This window comes from Triturus cristatus, chromosome 1_2, assembly GCF_964204655.1.
Source record: "Triturus cristatus chromosome 1_2, aTriCri1.1, whole genome shotgun sequence".
Taxonomy (NCBI): domain Eukaryota; kingdom Metazoa; phylum Chordata; class Amphibia; order Caudata; family Salamandridae; genus Triturus; species Triturus cristatus.
In genome coordinates, this window is record NC_140580.1 from 1,106,300,881 (window position 1) to 1,106,320,049 (window position 19,169).

The 19,169-nt window shown below is 40.5% G+C and overlaps 1 protein-coding gene across 4 annotated transcripts in view; it reads right to left on the reverse strand.

Annotated features, from left to right (window-relative positions):
* Positions 1-19,169, reverse strand: part of DENND1A (DENN domain containing 1A) — a 1,317,400-nt gene that overhangs the window by 283,065 nt on the left and 1,015,166 nt on the right. The gene's annotated exons all lie outside the window — the stretch shown is intronic.

The following is a 19,169-nucleotide window of genomic DNA, read 5'->3' on the forward strand; positions in this document are numbered from 1 at the left end:
CACACTAGGAAAACAATTCACAGGAATGTACAAATCTGCGTTTGTCCTTCAAGTAACTTCCTTGCAGAGGGTGCAGTGACAGGTCCCACACACAGAACACGAGGACACAGTCCGACAGGGACAGGACAGTAGTAAGGAAGGGTCAAGAGACAGCCCTTAAAGTTGGGACCCAACTCGGGCAGGGGGGCTCCCCGACCCTCCAGGGGGCCACATTCAGCCCAATATATATGGGCGGCTCAGGGCCCTCTTCACGTGCCGCAGAAGGGCCCCATCCAATTCTGTTACACCCCTGAACTCAAGTTGAGCTCTACCTAAAACACAACCTCAGTGTGGGGTGACCAGACGTCCTGGGTTTCCATGGAAAATTCCCTGTTTTCAGAGGACTGTCCCAGTGTCCTAACGCTTTTCTTAATTTTAGGTAAATGTCCTGGTTTTTGGACAAAGGTCAGGTCATTCTGCAAAGCAGAATTGAAGGTTCTACTCCCCATTCACAGGAGCCTCTGAAGACTGAAATGTTTTGAGTAATGTATCTGTTTCTCTCGTGCAGCACAGGAGGGGGATGACTGCATACGCCCTGCTGAGGGGAGACAGGTGCGTAGGAGGGAAATGAAGCTCAGAGTGGAGGCACAGATTCAATATATATACAAAAACCTAACGTGTGTATCACACACACATTAACAAACCTAGTTAATAAATATGGCACAGGTGTTCAACTTGGCTGCTGTTCTGTTTTTTACCGTCAGGCTCGTGAACAAGAACGGAAGGTTCGAAACGCGTCGAGCCATGACTATCTGATTGACCTTGGACACCGCAACATTCTATTCCCAATAAGTCTGGCGCCGGTTGACGAATCCTCGCGAAATTTTCCAAACTTTTGGCCAGCTTCGCTCCGCTCCTACCCTGAAAGTTTCGTGGTGATTCGTCAAGCGGGGGCCGAGAAAAAAGGGGGGTCCCAAAATGCGTTTTCCCCATGCAATTTCCCGTAGGATCTGTTGTCGCAGCTACAGCCCGAACCGCTGAACGGAATGACACCAAATTTGGCAAAGAGGTAGTCCTCAGTTCAGACTCGTGCCTTTAGCATAAATGGTGTGAATCCGTTCAGTAGTTCCTGAGAAAATTAGAGTTAAAAGTACATAAATATCTATGGCCGGGGAGGATCCGCGGACCCTACCTGCACCGTATGCGCACCCTCTCCGAACCAAGCACGCACGCTCCCGATCGCGTGCTGAATGCTAATTGGCTGTCGAGTGTCTCTCTACATTCGAAACCAGGAACTGTTGGCGGCCAATTTCTGCCTCGGTAGAAGTGAGGCTGAAGAAGCAAGGGGAAAAAGTGTGTAAAACATATAAAGCGGGCAAGGTGGAAATACTCTGACCCTCTAGAGGTGCTTAGGGGGTCCCAGAAGGACCTCCTTCTTTAAAAAAAAAAACAGCGAAATGCGCGGACGGTGCGCGCATCCTATCGCGTTGGGTGTGCGGATCCACGGAATTTTTTAAACAAAAAAGACAAGAAATCATTGGTTGTATGACTACTTTGTACACTGAAAGGTAGGGTGTATATTTCTGTTTTTTAAAGGAATGATTCTTATTGGTTAACAAAAACAGATTGTAAGGAACATTATATATGATTAGCTGATATGTTGAAAAGTGAAGCACACTTCCTCTCTTGTTTAGCAACATTGTGTGCTGAACTTCTGACCTGTGTGCTCAGTGCAGTGTTCCATGACCTGTTTCTATGGTAACAGGCAGAAGGCAGATTGGGGGAAGGGTTGAAATGTATTTCAGTTGGAAAGGGTTGAAATGTTTAACCAATAGAAATGTGTGTTTGCTTTTGAGTTTATGTGTGAAGGATTGTGATTTGATGTTTACATGTATATGTGTGGAAAATGAAAGGGAAACTTTTCCATTCTTTGTTTTTGCTGAGAGGTGCATAGTGCAGAGATTCTGTAAAAGAAAATATGGTGAGTGACTGATATACTTCTTAATCTACAAAACAACTTGAAAGATGAGTTATTTAATTGTGAGGGGAGGTATGTAGACTATTTTGATTTTAATCAGACTAATGTATTTCTCCTGCTAAAGAGGGGAGTACTTTTTTTTTCTCTACAATCTTATTGACAGTGTGTGTGCATGTAGAAACCATTCTGTGATAAGCATTTTTGTTTTTCATGTGTTTGCAGACAGATAACTGTGCTGTTTTTATATTTTGGTAGAATTAGAAACCAGTCATTGTTTATGAATTTGTGAAATGAGTTATGTTATGTTTCTATACTAAAATGTAGTACTTCTTCTAGATGAATAAATGTGTTTTGGTATAGTGCAAGGGATAGTGTTGTTTGTCTAGAATCACACAGTGAGTATGTGTGCATTTGGGAACCACTGTGAGAGAAGCATTTGGTAACATTGTGTATTTGCTGACAGATAAATGTTTTAAAACCTGTCTTGTTGTCAGGTTTTAGTAGCATTAGAAGGCAGTTTTTGCTTATGCCTTGATTAAATGAGTCAGGCTTTGACACAAAAGTGCAGTCCTGAAATATGTGAAGTTCCCTTACCACTTGCACTGTAGTGAATGTGTTTTGGTAAACTCCTAGGGATAGTGGTGCTTGTCTAGAATCACACTGTTAGTTAGTGTGTATTTGGATCACTGTGAGAGAAGCATTTGGCAACATCGTGTATTTTTTAGCAGATAACTCTTTTAAAACCTGTCATGTTGTCAAGTTTTAGTAGCATTAGAAGCTAGTCTTTGCTTATGCATTGATAAAATGAGTCAGGGTTTGACAATAAGGTGCAGTACCATGTACTGTTCTCTTCACTGTGGCAGAACTGAAAATGTACAAGTTTTACCCAAGCACTGTCCTAGAAGTAGTCTGATGATTTAGTCAGTTTCTAAGTACCAAATAGACTGCTTCAAATGTCTATGCAGTATGCATGTAGTGTTCTAACATACTATACACTTGTCTTTTACACCTTCAATTCCCTAGTCAGTATCCATACACTTCCAGGAAACACCCTGTCACTCCCTTTGCAGTCCTCTAGTGACCCATTCAACACCATGTACTAATCCATTCACTGTGCCAAAACCCAAACACTTATAAATTCACCAAGACACTCTCTTTCCAGTACTCTAATGATTCAGTCACTGCATAAGTATTCATGCACTGAGTCAGGCCTTAGCACATGGACTTCTTCAAACCCCTATCCACTATGCATGCAGTCCTCTAACCACCTACACACTTGTCTTTCACACCTTCAATTCCCCAGTCAGTATCCATACACTTCCAGTAAACACCCTGTCACTCCCCTTGCACTCCTCTAGTGACCTATTAAGCATCATGTACAAATCCATTCACTGCGCCAAAACCCAAACCCTAATAAATTCACCCAGACACTCTCCTTGCAGTACTTTAATCATTCAGTCAGTACCCAAGTACTCATCCAGGGACCCAGGCCTTAGCATATGGACTGCTTCAAACCCCTATCCACTATGCATGCAGTCCTCTAACCACCTACACAATTGTCTTTCACACCTTCAATTCCCTAGTCAGTATCCATACACTTCCAGCAAACACCCTGTCACTCCCCTTGCACTCCTCTAGTGACCTATTAAGCATCATGTACTAATCCATTCACTGCGCCAAAACCCAAACCCTAATAAATTCACCCAGACACTCTCCTTGCAGTACTCTAATCATTCAGTCAGTGCCTAAGTATTCATGCACTGAGTCAGGCCTTAGCACATGGACTGCTTCAAACCCCTATCCACTATGTATGCAGTCTTCTAACCACCTAGACACTTGTCTTTTACACTTTCAATTTCCTAGTCAGAATCCATACAGTCCAGCAAACATCCTGTCACTGCCTTTGCACTCCTCTAGTGACCCATTCAGTACCAAGTACTAATCCATTCCCTGTGCGAAAAGCCTACCACTTATAAACTCACCTAGGCACTCTCCTTGCTGTACTCTAATCATTCAGTCAGTACCCAAGTAGTCATGCAGTGAGCCAGGCCTTAGCACATGGACTGCTTTAAATGCCTATGCAGTATGGATGCAGTCCTCTAATCGCCTACACAGTTGTGTTTCACACCTTCAATTCCCTAGTTAGTATTCATTCACTTCTAGCAAACACCCTGTCAGTCACCCAGTGTGTCTCCTTATAGTACTGTAATCATTTAGTCAGTTAGCATGTAGTGTTTTAGTGAGGTAGGCTTTAGAGCATGAACTGCTTCAAAGTAGTATGCACTATGCATGTAGTGTTTTAACCATCGTCACACTTGTGGTTCAGGGCTATAGTTTCTGAGTCAGTATTTATATAAAATGTGTTTGTACAGTAATGGAATAGTATAAATTTGAAAGTAATTAATATACATTTATTTGTGATTCTTTTTTACAGATACAGAACAGGAGTGCTTCTCATCTGTTTGCACTCTTCTCGTGCAAGATTGTTTGGATGAAGGGTCCTTAGGTGTTTCATCATACTTGCTGTGCCGCACGAGTATTTTTTGGTAGGATCCCCTCGTAACAGAACTCTTTTGAAAATCGTGCACGTGACAAAGGTGGCATTGGTCTTTGTTTTCCCCTCGAGAAAAGTAGAACATTTCCACATCACTGAAGGAAAACGCTGTGGGCGTGGCTCATCCTCCAAAAATTCATCTTTAGATTCGGTGAATATTTTAAAGCGACATCATTTACAGTTTTTGTAAGTTAAAGTTAAAACATTTTGTTAGCTGTGTGCATTTTATATATCTGTGATTTGTATCTTGTTTTTTTTTGTTGAGAATAGTATGTTGGTTTTTTTTTAACAATCTTTGAGATTGTGTTTTATTTGCCCGCTGTTAAGTGATGAGTATGATTGAAATCACTATTTTTACTGAAATTTATTATATTCTGACAACAGCAAAAAAGGCAAAAAAATTACTTTGTGGAAATTATGCTGTGTTGTAAAAAATGTATTATTACATGTTATAATTTTTTTTCCCTTTTCTTTCACAGATCCAAATTTTAAAATAAGCAATTTTTAAGAATGTAGATTGGAATGAAAATGTGAAAAAAATGTGTACCATTTTTTCTTCATTTTACTGTGAAGGTAAGTTTAACTAAGTCTCAATATGCTGAATGAGGAGGTCTGCAAGAAGCTACAAAGTGGAAACATGTTTGTAAAAACACTCTGTTTATACCTATGTAGTTTTGAAATCTGACCATAATCAGATATCATGTGACCTGCAAAAAAAGAGATTTGAGGGGTTCATAATGTTTCCTATTTTAGCTATTGAAGGACCACAATTATTTAAATCATTCTTCTTTGAACATCTTTGCAGACAAAACTCTGTGCTTACCTTTTATCATTCGCAAGGAATTTTAAAATCAGAAATATGTCACTTTTTGTAACATAGTTATTGTGTAAGATACTCTTTCATATTTACAAAGAGAGGAAAAGGCACTCTGTGCACTTTTTATACTTCATTTAAATACAATCTCACCATGCAGACCACTTTGTTTTGAAAGGGTGTTCTATAAGTGTTGTTGTGCATGATTGCACTGAATACTCATAGAACAAGACATGTCTAGATTTATCAGAAATCGTAAATCTCGATATGTGTGTGAATGGTGCACCATTCTAAATTTGGTGTAGGAAAGCACAACAAGGAGAATTGTTTTCATTTCTCCACATTTTTATATCTTCAATGCATGCTGAAATGTTCAGCATACATTGAAGGAGAAAAATGCATTTTCTCATTGTTTTTGTGGAGGAAGGTGAGTCTTCCTGCAGAAAAACAAACAGCACATGACACAGATATCCTTGCACTATGGTGCAAGGATGCCTGTGTCACCACATGGCTACACTTTAAGCAGCCGTGCAGACAGAAGCATAGATTTGCAACATATTTATGTACACATGTTGCATCCCTGTGCTTCGGAAGTACTACAGCACACTGCAGTTAAAGAGGTTACTGTGTGATGCTGCAGCACTTCCTCATACTTCTGCACTTATACATTCACCATACGCTACTAATGCATTCATTCAGTCAATTACGTACTACACATACATTCATCTAAACTAACACTAACAAAGAAATTTAGCTCTTTCTATAAACCAGGAAAGTTAGTTCTTACAAAAACTTTTTTTTTCTTCTTTCTTCTTTTATAATTTTTTGGGGGTTTTCTGAACAATTTTTAATTTTTCTTGGTTTTTCTGCAAAAAAACAAACAAAAAATAAAACAGGAGAAACCAAACAATGAACTTCAGGAAACAATAAAAAATAAAAAATAGCAAATGTGACTAGATGTGACTCAGATCGATCGACTGCTCACCATAGCACAAAGTCTTATTGCACTTAGTGCAGAGCACTTTTAAATATTGAAATTGAGGACGGATGTCCAAGGTTTGGGCTGATGGATGCACTCTAGATGTGCTCGGCTGCGATGAAGTGGATGGCGCAGGAGTGTTTCTCATCCGTTTGCACCCTTGTCGTGCAAGATTGTTTGGATGAAGGCTCCTCAGGTGCTTCATCATACTTGCCATGCCGCACGAGTATTTCTTGTTAGGATCTCTTCGTGACAGCACTCTTTTGCAAATCTTGCACGTGACCAAGGTGGCATTGGTCTTATTCTGCCCCTCGGGAAAAGTAAAAAATTTCTACACCACTGAAGAAAAACGTTCTTTGGGTGGTGCCTCCGCCAAAAATTCATCCTCAGAAGTATGAGGTGATGCAGGTGATGCCTGCTGCCCTGAAGCCATTTTTGGTTGAAAAAAGTTAGAGCTAAGTGTAAACTTAGTCTAAAAAATCTTCTTCTCTCCAAAGAGATGGTGCTCAAAAGAAGGTCAAAAAAGAATGATTGAAATGGGTGGGGTCTTTCAATAGTTAGAAGAGGAAGTGTAATGAACCAATCAAATCTCTTTTTTTGCAGGTCACATGGGATCCGCGCATCACGGACCCGCGCATCACGGACGCAGCACGGACCCAGCGCGCATCTGCGAAATTGAATTAAAAAAATTATAGGATTAGATGTAAAAATATATTAGTTTTAAGACTAGTTTAGAGTTTGTCTTCAATTAATATTGACACGAAATACATATATATATGTTTTTTTTAAATGTTAAATATTTCACGGGATCCGCGCACCTACCGCGTCATAGACGCAGATGACGCATCGCGAAAGCGCGTAAACGTCGCGTCACGTACATCAAACGTGTCGCATATACGCTGGGAGTCGTGTACCCGTCGCATTGCGATCGCGCACTAAACACGTACCCAATGCATACCATGCGCGGATGCTATCGCGAAGGGATCGGGAACGGTGCGCTTAGGGTGCGCGGATCCAAAAACATTGAAAAAATATATAAAATAAAGTTTTGCACATATAGTTAAAAAAATATTTTGAAAAATATAAAAAAAATGTTTGAAAAACCCATTAAGTTCAAATAATATTTTTTAATTTTTAAAAGAATTAATTGAAAAAATAACTTTAAAAAATGGTGATTAAAAAGTATTTTAAAAAAAATGTAATTAATGAAATTGACACACTGAATTTGAAAAATATACAAATCCAATCAAAATCATTAAACATGATATCTTCAGAGATAAGTTATAGATAGGAATTAGCATTTAAAAAACCTTTGAAATTCAGTGAAAAAACCATAGGTTTCACGCACGTTATAGTTAGGAATTGGCATTTAAAAAACCTTTGAAATTCACTGAAAAAACCAAAGGTTTCAGGGGCGTTATAGTTAGGAATTGGCATTTAAAAAACCTTAGAAATTCACTGAAAAAACCATAGGTTTCAGGGGTGTTATAGTTAGCTGGACATTTCCCTCGTACAAAACCCTTGAAATTCCCCTGTTATAGTTAGTTCAGCTAACTATAACTCGCGCCCCCACAATGCACTGCTGATAACGTCACATATTACATCACTCATGACATGGTCAGTGACATCACTGATGACATCACTGATGACATCTCAAATGACATCACTGATGACGTCATCCATGTGATAAATTACTGCATCTTCTGACACCCTAATTTAACCGTTGATACACCAACTCAAAATTTCAGACGTCCATTCTCAAAACCATAGATACTCCAATACCAATAACTACATACCCACTTATTAACTCTTAGGTCTACATACACCCCCACTCATTCACCTGTACAGTCACTCATACTTACAGTCACTCCGTACAAGACTATCATATGCATTTATACACCTACATTGACACTCACACACCACCAATCATCCATAGAGGTACTCTCACACCTAGTCAGTCATGCAAATAATTACACTCCCATTTACTCACCTATGCAGTTATACACACTCAAGTTCACTTACTCATAAAAATAGTACCACATACTTACGCTCTTATACAATCATTGATACAAGCACACACTCATCCATACAGCCACTCTCACAATCACACACTCTCACATATACCCACTTATATACTCTTACACACATATATACTGCCTTTCACATATGTAGTTAGTCACAAATGTACCACTGAGATGTACATTCAATCCCTAACACACCCATACATACACTCACTCAACCATACAGTTCATCACAGATGCACTCTTAAAACCATGCACCCATAGAATCACCCACTCACACATCTATGCACAGAGTCACACACAGCCTACGCACACAAACACTCAGGCACCCATACAGATACTCAGACAACCAATCAATAACCCATATAGACACTCATATAGCTATTCACAAAACCATGCAGCCACTTATACACCAACACACAGACACATACAGACATTCACACATTTTAGTCACTTATAGAGTCAGTTATAGAGTTAGTTACACACATACAAAATCATTCATTCACACACTTGTACAACCACTCATTCTTCAACAGGCTTTTCCCTATATATAGTAAACATATTGAAACTTTACAGAAACACATACTCACTGCATGAAGTCATCAGTGATGTCATCAGTGATGTCATTTGAGATGTCATCAGTGATGTCATCAGTGATGTCACTGACCATGTCATGAGTGATGTAATATGTGACGTCATCAGCAGTGCATTGCGGGGGCACGAGTTATAGTTAGCTGAACTAACTATAACAGGGGAATTTCTAGGGTTTTGTACGAGGGAAATGTGCAGCTAACTATAACACCCCTGAAACCTATGGTTTTTTCAGTGAATAAATATATATATCACTTTTTTCTGTGTCAAACTCACAGATTCCTCCTTCAACCACTGACGCAGACCAGAAGGTAGTGCAATTAAATCTTTATTCCTCTGATATCGCCATAACGTTTCGACTCCTCCGAGCCTTGTTCACATGACATTGTACTCATGTTGAGCTTTCATTTTTAAAGTGACCAGTGCAAATGACCAACAATCACGTGAGCGGAGCGCCCATAGACATAAAAGGGTTAATAATAATCCATACCCTTTTGATTAAAGAATTATAAAACCAAATGCATATAGTTAAGCAGTAGAATCCATTTTGAAATTCCATGTTTAAAAATTAAAGAGGTTAAAACCAATAATTTAAAACAGTTTGTTCATGCAACTGCCTCTGTGTGTGCATGACCAATGTACACTTACGGTTGGACTTTAATTGCATCAATATCTGCATAAATGCTGAATACTGGATTAACAACCCTCTTTTTTTAGGCAATTGTGATAATTGCCCACCATGGATTATATACATAAATAGTGCAACACTGACTAAAACAATGGATTTGTTGTGTTTCGGGTTAAATCCCCGTTATTCAGTGTCCCCTGCATTGGTAATGTTTAATTAATTTCTATGTAGCAGTTGCCTGTGTGTGTAAGAACCTTTTCCTTGTGATGAATAAAAACTGTTTGGAGTGACTGTTAAAAAAACTTGAATAAATCCTCTTCGACAGTTACTACAAAACTTACAATACGTTGCAGTGTCAGAGCTACCCAATGTTAATGTTAGGTAAGTGGCCACGTTGCTATACTACACCCTGGGTTCTAAACTGTTCCATGTTAGGCTCTAAAACTGTATATTCGGTATATAACGCTGATATGTAAATGACATGCCTTGTATCTGAACATCCCCCGTCATATTACTCCAGAAGGACCTCTGGAGAGTGTGGGTGACTGTCGCAACTATATAATGTTGTTCTCAGTTATAAGTAATTATCCACACTAATTTATATATAAGAAACATTATAAATATGAATAGATATAAAATATAAATATATATATAAATATGAATATAAAAATTGCCTGTAAGGCAAATTTATAATAACCCATCCATGTTAAGATGGCAGGTAAAGAGGGGTTCAGATTGCATATTCATATATTGTGTATATATCTAAAACAAACAGATAGAGCTCGCTTATATTATCTTTTATTCCAGAAAAGGTGTGCAAGTCCTCCGTGGCATTTAACACCCCCGGGGTTTTGGAATCAAACTGGAGAATATATCTTGTCTCTAATCCGTGCAGTTTGGATTCCCTGACACCACCCCTTCTGCTGGGTGAAATTACGTCCACCACGTAGTACTTAAGCCCCTCATTATTACTGTTGTCCCACTCCCTGAAATGTCGTGCCACGGGATATGTATTGTCTTGGTTGGAAATAGCATGAAGATGTTGTAAAATACGCTTGTATACCGGTAATTTCGTGCTTCCGATGTACTGAAGCACACATGGCAAATTCTGTTTTGCACGTGAGGAGCTTATGGATCTTGTGTTCCCTATCACTGAAGGGGTTTCTGTAAGTTTTGGTGTTAACTCCATGGAGGCATGCCTTGCAGGTTTTACACTTTAAAAAAAAAACACTGTTTGTCTGCAACCAAGTAGTTTTCTCAATTGTTTCGGGACTGGTATTGACTAACATGTCTCTCATAGAGAGAGCCCTGCTATGTGTGATGGACACCCTGGATGCTAATGTGGGTCCAATCACTGGGTCACTCAGTATTGTAGGCCAGTTCTTATTGATTATTCTGTGGAGGCTAGTGTGTTGTCTGCTGTACCCCATAATAATTCTAAATGGGTTAATCTCACTTCCCACACATACTTTGTCAATAGTTTCATCTTGAGGTACTTTGTGGACCACCTCCTTTTTGTCGGTTAAACGCTCATCTCTACTGTGTCTCATGGATTTCATGACGGCGCTGTTGATAACTTGATCCGAGTATCCCCTCTCTCGAAATCTTTGCTTGCTATGCTTCTGTGCCTCCCTCAGATCTGATTCGTTGCTACAAATCCGTCTGAGGCGTAGCATCTCCCCATACGGGATGCTGCTAATGAGGTGTGCAGGATGTGCACTGCTAGCATGTAGAGTAGAATTTCCAGAGGTTTCCTTTCTATAAAGCCTTGTCTCAATTTGATTGTTATGTACATATACCTCAGTATCTAGAAACATGATGGATGTTTGGCTCAAAGTGACAGTAAAATGAAGGTTCAGATCATTTGCGTTAATTCCTGCTACAAATTCCTCTGCCTGTTGTTTAGTGCCATCCCATAATACAAATACATCGTCAATGTATCGCAGCCAAACAATAACATTGTCATCAAATATTTTTCCAAATTGTCGCCCGAGGACCAGTTCCTCCCAGCTGCCCGTATAGAGACAGGCATAGCTGGGGAGAGAAACTGGCCCCCATGGCTACGCCCCTGATCTGTTGATAAATGAGATTATTAAACATAAAATTGTTATTCTTGAGGCAATCTTCTAATATCTCGAGTAACATGTCATTATGCTCCTTGTATTGTTTGTGCCTTTGAGATAGATAGTACTGTACTGTACTGCTCGTATAGCGTCACTGTGTCTAATACTGGTATATAGGGATGTGACATCTAATGCTAACATCCAGGAACCCTCCCTCCAGACCACTTGACTGATTTTACGTAAAAAGTCCCCTGTGTCCTGTACATAGGACTGCAGAGATTTTACATAGTCCTGCAATAAATAATCTATGTAAACTGATCCCTTCTCCAGGATCTCATCCCTGGCAGATATGATGGGTCTGCCAGGTGGTTTGTTCATATCCTTATGGATTTTGGGGATAAAGTATATGGAAGGGGTTACCGGATTGTCCTTTTTTAGATATTTGTACTCATCCTCAGAAATCAATAATTTATTTTTCCATGTTATCAGTTTTTTGTAGCAATCTTTATGAGCTTCCTTCCTAGCCATAGGTGTGGTCCGTAAGTAACATTCTCTATCATTAAGTTGAGAGTATGCCTCCCTGTCGTATTCCTCACGTGTCAGGAGTACGATGTTTCCTCCTTTGTCATTGATCCTTATGATCAAGTTCTTGTCCGATTTCAATTTCTGGATAAGGGCCTCATATTGTTGATTCTCTTTGCTGTACTTACGCCGCTTAATTTGAGTTTCCTTATGCAGTTTTTTTTACTTGAGCTATGACATTTTCATGGAAGACATCCGATGAATCCCAGGGTGTTATAAGCTTAAATGTAGATACAGGTTTGTACGGTGTCAACTGTGTGGTTTGTCGTGGGCATATGATATCACCTGTAGGTATATTGTATTGCTGAAAAGATTCATCATAACCTGCACCTTCCCTCTCCAATAGTTCCTGCATCTCTACGAGAATGGGGGCATATGATTGCGTCATGATACTGGCTTCTCCCCTGTCTCTCACCTCAGTATGATTTTTATTTAATGCGTGGAATTTCATCTATTTACATTTTCTAACAGCTTTGTAAATTTCCAGTCTAGTGGAAGCGTAATCAAAGTCACTTTCTGGGGCAAACGAAAGACCTAACTTCAAGATGTTTTCTTCATCATTTGTTAATTTCACTTGCGTTAGGTTTACAACAGTTCTGTTTGTATCAAATTCAGTCCTTATTTCTTTGTCCACTGTCCCCTTCCCCTCTTCTTGTTGTAATTTTGAGTGCCATTTTGAGTGCCTCCTGCTGGCTTTACTCCTCTGCCTCCGCTTGCAGTTGGCAAACTTTCGCTGTTGTTTCTTTGAGGTCTTGGGCAGAGAGTTTGCCTTCTTTCGTGGCATAAAACATGGATCTCTCCCCTGGTGATGGTTTCGGTATTTGGACATTTTCCCCCATGCTAAGCAACTCAGAATCCGAGTCGCTGTCGCCCATTGAACTCATGTCAGACTGAGATGTTTCAGCAGTGCTCCTGTCTCTGATGTGGACTTTAGGATTTTCCGTGGCTCTAAATTTGGAAACTCGTAAGGCATCATATTTCTTGGCAAATGTAAAAATTTGACCCAGCTTGTAATCATTGCGATACCTTTGGAATTTGAATGTCTTCCTTTCCATGATTTTTGCCTCCTCTTTCTCGAGTCTTAGCGTCATATCATTAATCAGTTTGTTTTTTTCCTCCATTGCCTCAAATTTGCCTAATTCCTCATTTAATTCTGCAATCTCTTTAAGCAATAGTGCCCGGTCGATGTCTGCGTACTTAATGAGAATTAGTACCAGTTCCCGCGAAGACTCAAGATTACTCTCGGCCCACTCTTTCATGAGGTCGGGGTTAGGGCCGTCAAAATCCTCAGTCCCCTTGGGATCCGGTTTACATCAATATACCTTTGGAGGGATCTCGACTCCCACCACTTGCTCTATTCACTGCGTAACTTTTTTTCTAAAATTTTATATTTTTCTTTCAAGGAACTGTCTTGCTTATTACTTTCTATATTGCTTTTGTCTCGAATATTTGATGGTATCGGGGGGCTGTCAGAAAACATGGTCATGGCTGCTGCCTCCCTATCTCGTACAATGTCGGCCGACATATTAAGGAGGTTTGGTTGCTGTGAACGGGCTTAGCAGTTGTAAGAACAGTTTGAAACCACTTTCCCCCATGTGCACTTCTCACCACCCCTGAATACCTGTAATCTTCTGCCCAGACTGGTCCCTGTGTGTGTGTGTGTGTGTGTGTGTATATATATATATATATATATATATATATATATATATATATATATATATATATATATATATCAGAAGCACTCCTCCGCTTTTGTGAGCGTTTCGTTGTGTCCGAAAAGAAAGGAGCACGGACCGCAATTCAGTGCATACAAATTGATTTATTAGCCTATATATATATATATATATATATATATATATATATATATATATATATATATATATATATATACACACACACACACACACAAACATTTACAAGCCTATTGTGTGTGTACCAAAACCACACACACTATATATATATATATATACACACACACACACAAACCTAATGTGTGTAACACACACAGTTACAAGCCGTGTGTGTGTGTGTATATATATATATGTATATGTATATATTCAAAAACACACATGCATTTAGAAGCCTATTGTGTGTGTGTACCTACATTCACCATCACGGTCCTTCTGCGGGGGGCGCGCTAAAAAGTTGGCGATTGCGGCAAGGTAGGGCCGACCTTGCTAAACCATTAATCAACAATTAAAAAGTTCGCAGCACTCTCATTGGGATTTCATGCGTTTATTTGTTTCAATCCATCTCTCTCCTACTCCTACGGGTTTCAACCATCACGGTCTTGATCACCTATTCAGGTTGTGGCTTATACAAAGCTAGAGTGCTTCACCATATGTGGGACACTCACAGTGTTTTCGATTTTAATCCAGCGGCAGGCGGGGGATGTACAGGCACAGGTATTACGGCTGCCAATTAACTTTTTTAGCGATGGGAGCGCCATAGACATTGCATTAGGTAATAAATAATGAAAACGGTGATGCCCCATTACCGGCCCTTCATTGGCCAACGATCCACCAAACATATGGCAGAACCGTTTAAAAGGACTGTGTCGTTTTATTGACGGCTTTTCCGCACTGATGACGGCAAGAGCCAGAAACGCGTCTGCGGATGTTTTATAGCCGACACATACCCCGTGAGTGCACCGGACCTTGGGAGTACCATGAACTCCTTGTTTTTGCTGTTTTATAAGCGGTTTCCACCACCGCTTCCTGGCTGCACCCGCTGCGAGTTTGGCTGGCCACTGGTGGAATACTGTGTTTAGGATATGGATATATATATATATATTCACTGAAAAAACCATAGGTTTCACACACGTTATAGTTAGGAAATAGCATTTAAAAAACCTTGCTAATTCACTGAAAAAACCATAGGTTTCACACATGTTATAGTTAGCTGGACATTTTACTGATAAAAAACCAATGAAATTCCCCCGTTATAGTTACTGTAGGCAACTATAACTCACGCGACCGCAATCCTCTGCTGATGCTAATACTGTATTTAGACACTTATTTGCCCATATCTTCTTCCATTAAATTTTAGCTATACATATATTACAAATATTTTTTTTTCATAAAGACACATATGTCATCAGCAGAGGATTACGGTCGCGTGAGTTATAGTTGCCTACAGTAACTATAACGGGGGAATTTCATTGGTTTTTTATCAGTAAAATGTCCAGCTAACAATAACATGTGTGAAACCTATGGTTTTTTCAGTGAATTAGCAAGGTTTTTTAAATGCTATTTCCTAACTATAACGTGTGTGAAACCTATGGTTTTTTCAGTGAATTTGTACGGTTTTTTAAATGCTAAGTTACTTTACGCCATTTGTGGCGTGCGCGCCCACTTAACGCAGTTCGTTCCGTGCACGGTTTTTATCAACTTTAATAAGCCCTGTACATTTGGTGGCCTTCGGCCACCAAAAGCACAGGGGGTGAGGTCAATGTGGATAGTGTTTTTTTTATTTCGATTTTATAATTTCATGTTGCCAAAATTACGTTTTTTTTCTCTATTAATAAGCCCTGCACATTTGGTGGCCTGCGGCCACCAAAAGCACAGGGGGTGGGGTAAGTGTGGATAGTGTTTTTTTTATTTTTATTTTTTTACCGTAAGCGTACGGTAAGCTTACGGTAAGCGTACGGTAAGCGTACCCCGCGAAATTGCCGAAAAAAAAATAAAACCGTTTTTGCTCTTGGGGGATGTTTGGGGACTCCCTCAACATGACTATGTGGGAGGGAGTTGTCAAAACAGCCCCGTAACATGTTTTTGGCCATCATGTTTGATAAACAACACTCAGTGCGAGAGACAAAATGGCGGACGCCGCTTCCTGGTTTCGGCCGATTCGAATGTTTACTAAGATCTAAGAGCCAATCAGAATCGCGCTCGCGCACGCCACCGTAAGCTTACGGTAAGCGTACGGTAAGCGTACGGTAAGCGTACCGTAAGCGGGCTCAGATATATATATTGATTTAAAGGCTATTTTCTCAGAATCTACTGAACAGATTTACACCAAACCTACAAAAGGCACTTCCTTGACCTAGGGACTACCTCTCTGCCAAATTTCTAGTAATTCTGTTCAGCCGTTCGGGCTGTAGCTCGTTCTAAAGGTCCTATGGAAAAATGCATGGGAAAAACGCGTTTTGGGACCCCCCTTTTATCTCAGCCCCCGCTTGACGAATCCCCCCGAGACTTTCAGGGTAGGAGCGGAGCGTAGCGCCCCACCTATTTTGAGAAATTCGCGAGGATTCGTCGACCGGCGCCAAAGTTATTCAAAATAGAATGTTGAGGTTTTCCTATGGAAACGTGGTCCTAACTATAACTACCTACTGGCGACCGCCAGTAGGTAATATATATATCCATATCCTACTGGCAGTCACCAGTAGGGAGGTATAGTTAGGAACATGCTTCCATAGGAAAAGCGTTTTTTGACTTACCAATATCTTTGGCACCGTTTGATGAATCTTCACAAAGTGTCCCAAAAAAAGTGTGCTGGCAATTCTTGTTGCACACGGAAAGATTTGGGATGATCCGTAAAGAAGACCCAAGAAAAAGGGGGTTGGGGGGGTTCAAACAAAGTGTGTTTCCCATGTTAATTCCCATAGGAGCTTTAGACACAACTGCAGCCCGAACTGCTGGACAGAAATACACCAAATTTGGCAAAAAGGTCGACTTTGGTCCACAGACTATGCTTTTTATTATTTGGTGTAAATCCGTTTAGCAGTTGGAGAGAAATTTAAGGAAATCCAAATTTGTATATTTGCAATTGCAGTTAATTTGCAACGATTTAGCGATTAATCGCGAATGCAGATGCCAATAGGAATGCCGTGATGGGCTGGCAGCAACTTGAGCAGAGTTGTGGCCATCATTTTATGTCATTGAAGAGGTCCAGGGTTGCGAAACATATGGTAGAAAGTGGAGCAAGTGGTCAGTTTGCATGTGCCCTGAACACATGAAAGAACCCGCTTATCAGAAAAAGATGAAAAAAATAAAATCCCCCCTCATAGTATTCATGAATTCACCGCATAACTTAGGGGCGGTCCTTCCGCCATCACTAAGCAATTTACCCACTGCCCAATTAGGATGGCAGAGGGTACAGCGGCAGACGCAAAGTCCGTCCGCCACTACACCGCCAAAGGCAATCGTACCGATTGCCTGGCGGACGGTGCAGGGTGCCTAAAATGGGCACCGTCCACCAAATTAGGATGTTGTGAAGAAAAGGCCTTTCCATGGCGGTGATGCCGCCATGGAAAGGCTGGCGGGGATGGGGTTTGGGGGCCCGTTGCGGCCCCCCTTGTTCTGGGGGGAGGTGTTGCTGCATTATATATAAATGCATTATATATAATCTCCCCCACACACAGAAAAAGCTCCTTCTGGGACCATGGACCAGAGAGAGGTGGTGCGTGTACCAGCAGAGCGCACCGGAATGTAGACCCTGAAGAAGAAGTTGCAGCAACAAAAGTTTAAAAAAAAATATACACACACACACACACACACACACACACACACACAAAATACAGGACAGGTCAGATATAGAAGTAAGACTAAAGGCTATAGTCCTACTTTTATGTCAGGCCAGTCATGGTTTTTGCTTCTCAAAACCTGGTCACCCTACCTCAGCGATACTCAGACAGGCAAGAGGTGCACGGCTATCATTAGTAATGAGAACGGAACTTTAGCAAAACAGTATATCATGATAGAACCCTAGTTATAGGATTTTCACAGCCGAAAGCCAGTCTTTTACATAAAACAAGGGGGGAGGTCCATCTTGTGATCCTAATGGTCACGTTGAAGCAGTGACAAGCAGGATATTGTGTATTTCAAGGAATTCATAGGAAACCACGTTTCCAACTCCAGAACAGCTTACCACAAGTGATTAGGGCTCACTCCAGTGACACTATATCCATAGCAATGTACCCAACTTGAAGACACTGGTCGCACGGTGGTATCTTGGACTCAAAGATGCCCATTGAGAGTGGCCTGGTTTAAAAGGGGATAATTACTGATCGACACTGAGGTGTTCGGAATTTATAAAGTGCAGTAAATAGTACCTATTACAGATTTTGCCAATGAAATGGGACATAACATGCAGATTTTGGTGGCTGCTGAGCCAAATCCCCCATGTCCTGTGGTTTTCCAGGCCTTTTCTTGCCTTTAAATCCGGAAAGGGGATGCGTTTTTAATCACACCCAGTATATCCTGGGTGGGATGAAAACACAAAACGAATAATTTCAATATGTGCGATACAAGGAGTTATCGCACAAATCAGACATTAGCGGGCCAGTATCAATGAAGCCCAAAGTAGTTTTTAATTTTTTTTATTTTACAGAGTTTTATATAGCGCAAACTTGACCCGAATCGGGTCTCAGAGCGCTTTACATAGCACCAGTTGCATTACATGAGGACACATTCATTTTTTTTTTTTTTGGTAGGCACAGGGAGATTAAGCGATTTGCCCAGAATCACAGGATGTTCAGTGTTCTTGCCGGGACTCGAACCCAGTTCCCCGGGTTCGAGGTCGGCCGCCCTAGCCGTTAGGCCAACTCCTCTCCCCTAGTTACTCCCACTCGATCACTATCTACAGTACCTGTCAGATAATCAGACAAAGCCAAACCCTACTCTGGACAGTAAAGATATTCACTGGATAGGAGAGTCAATAGTGCTGTCCACGAAACATTTCCTAGCACAGCTTGTGATATTGCAATATGAATCAGATGCAGAAACTAAAAAAAATGTCACACATCTATAGTTATTGTGCATCCCTTCTAAGCATTTGCTATGAAAAATGGCGAACAGCAATCCATCACCAAACATTACCCAACATTTTAAAATCCTGCTTTTTTAAAAATGATTGTGCAATTGCAAACATTGTTTATCTACTTGAAAGATCAAATTGATTGGTTAACAGTCCTGCGCGTGGGCTACAGACTGTGGCACAATTAAAACATTGATCTCGGTCTTTTAATAGACAACCCC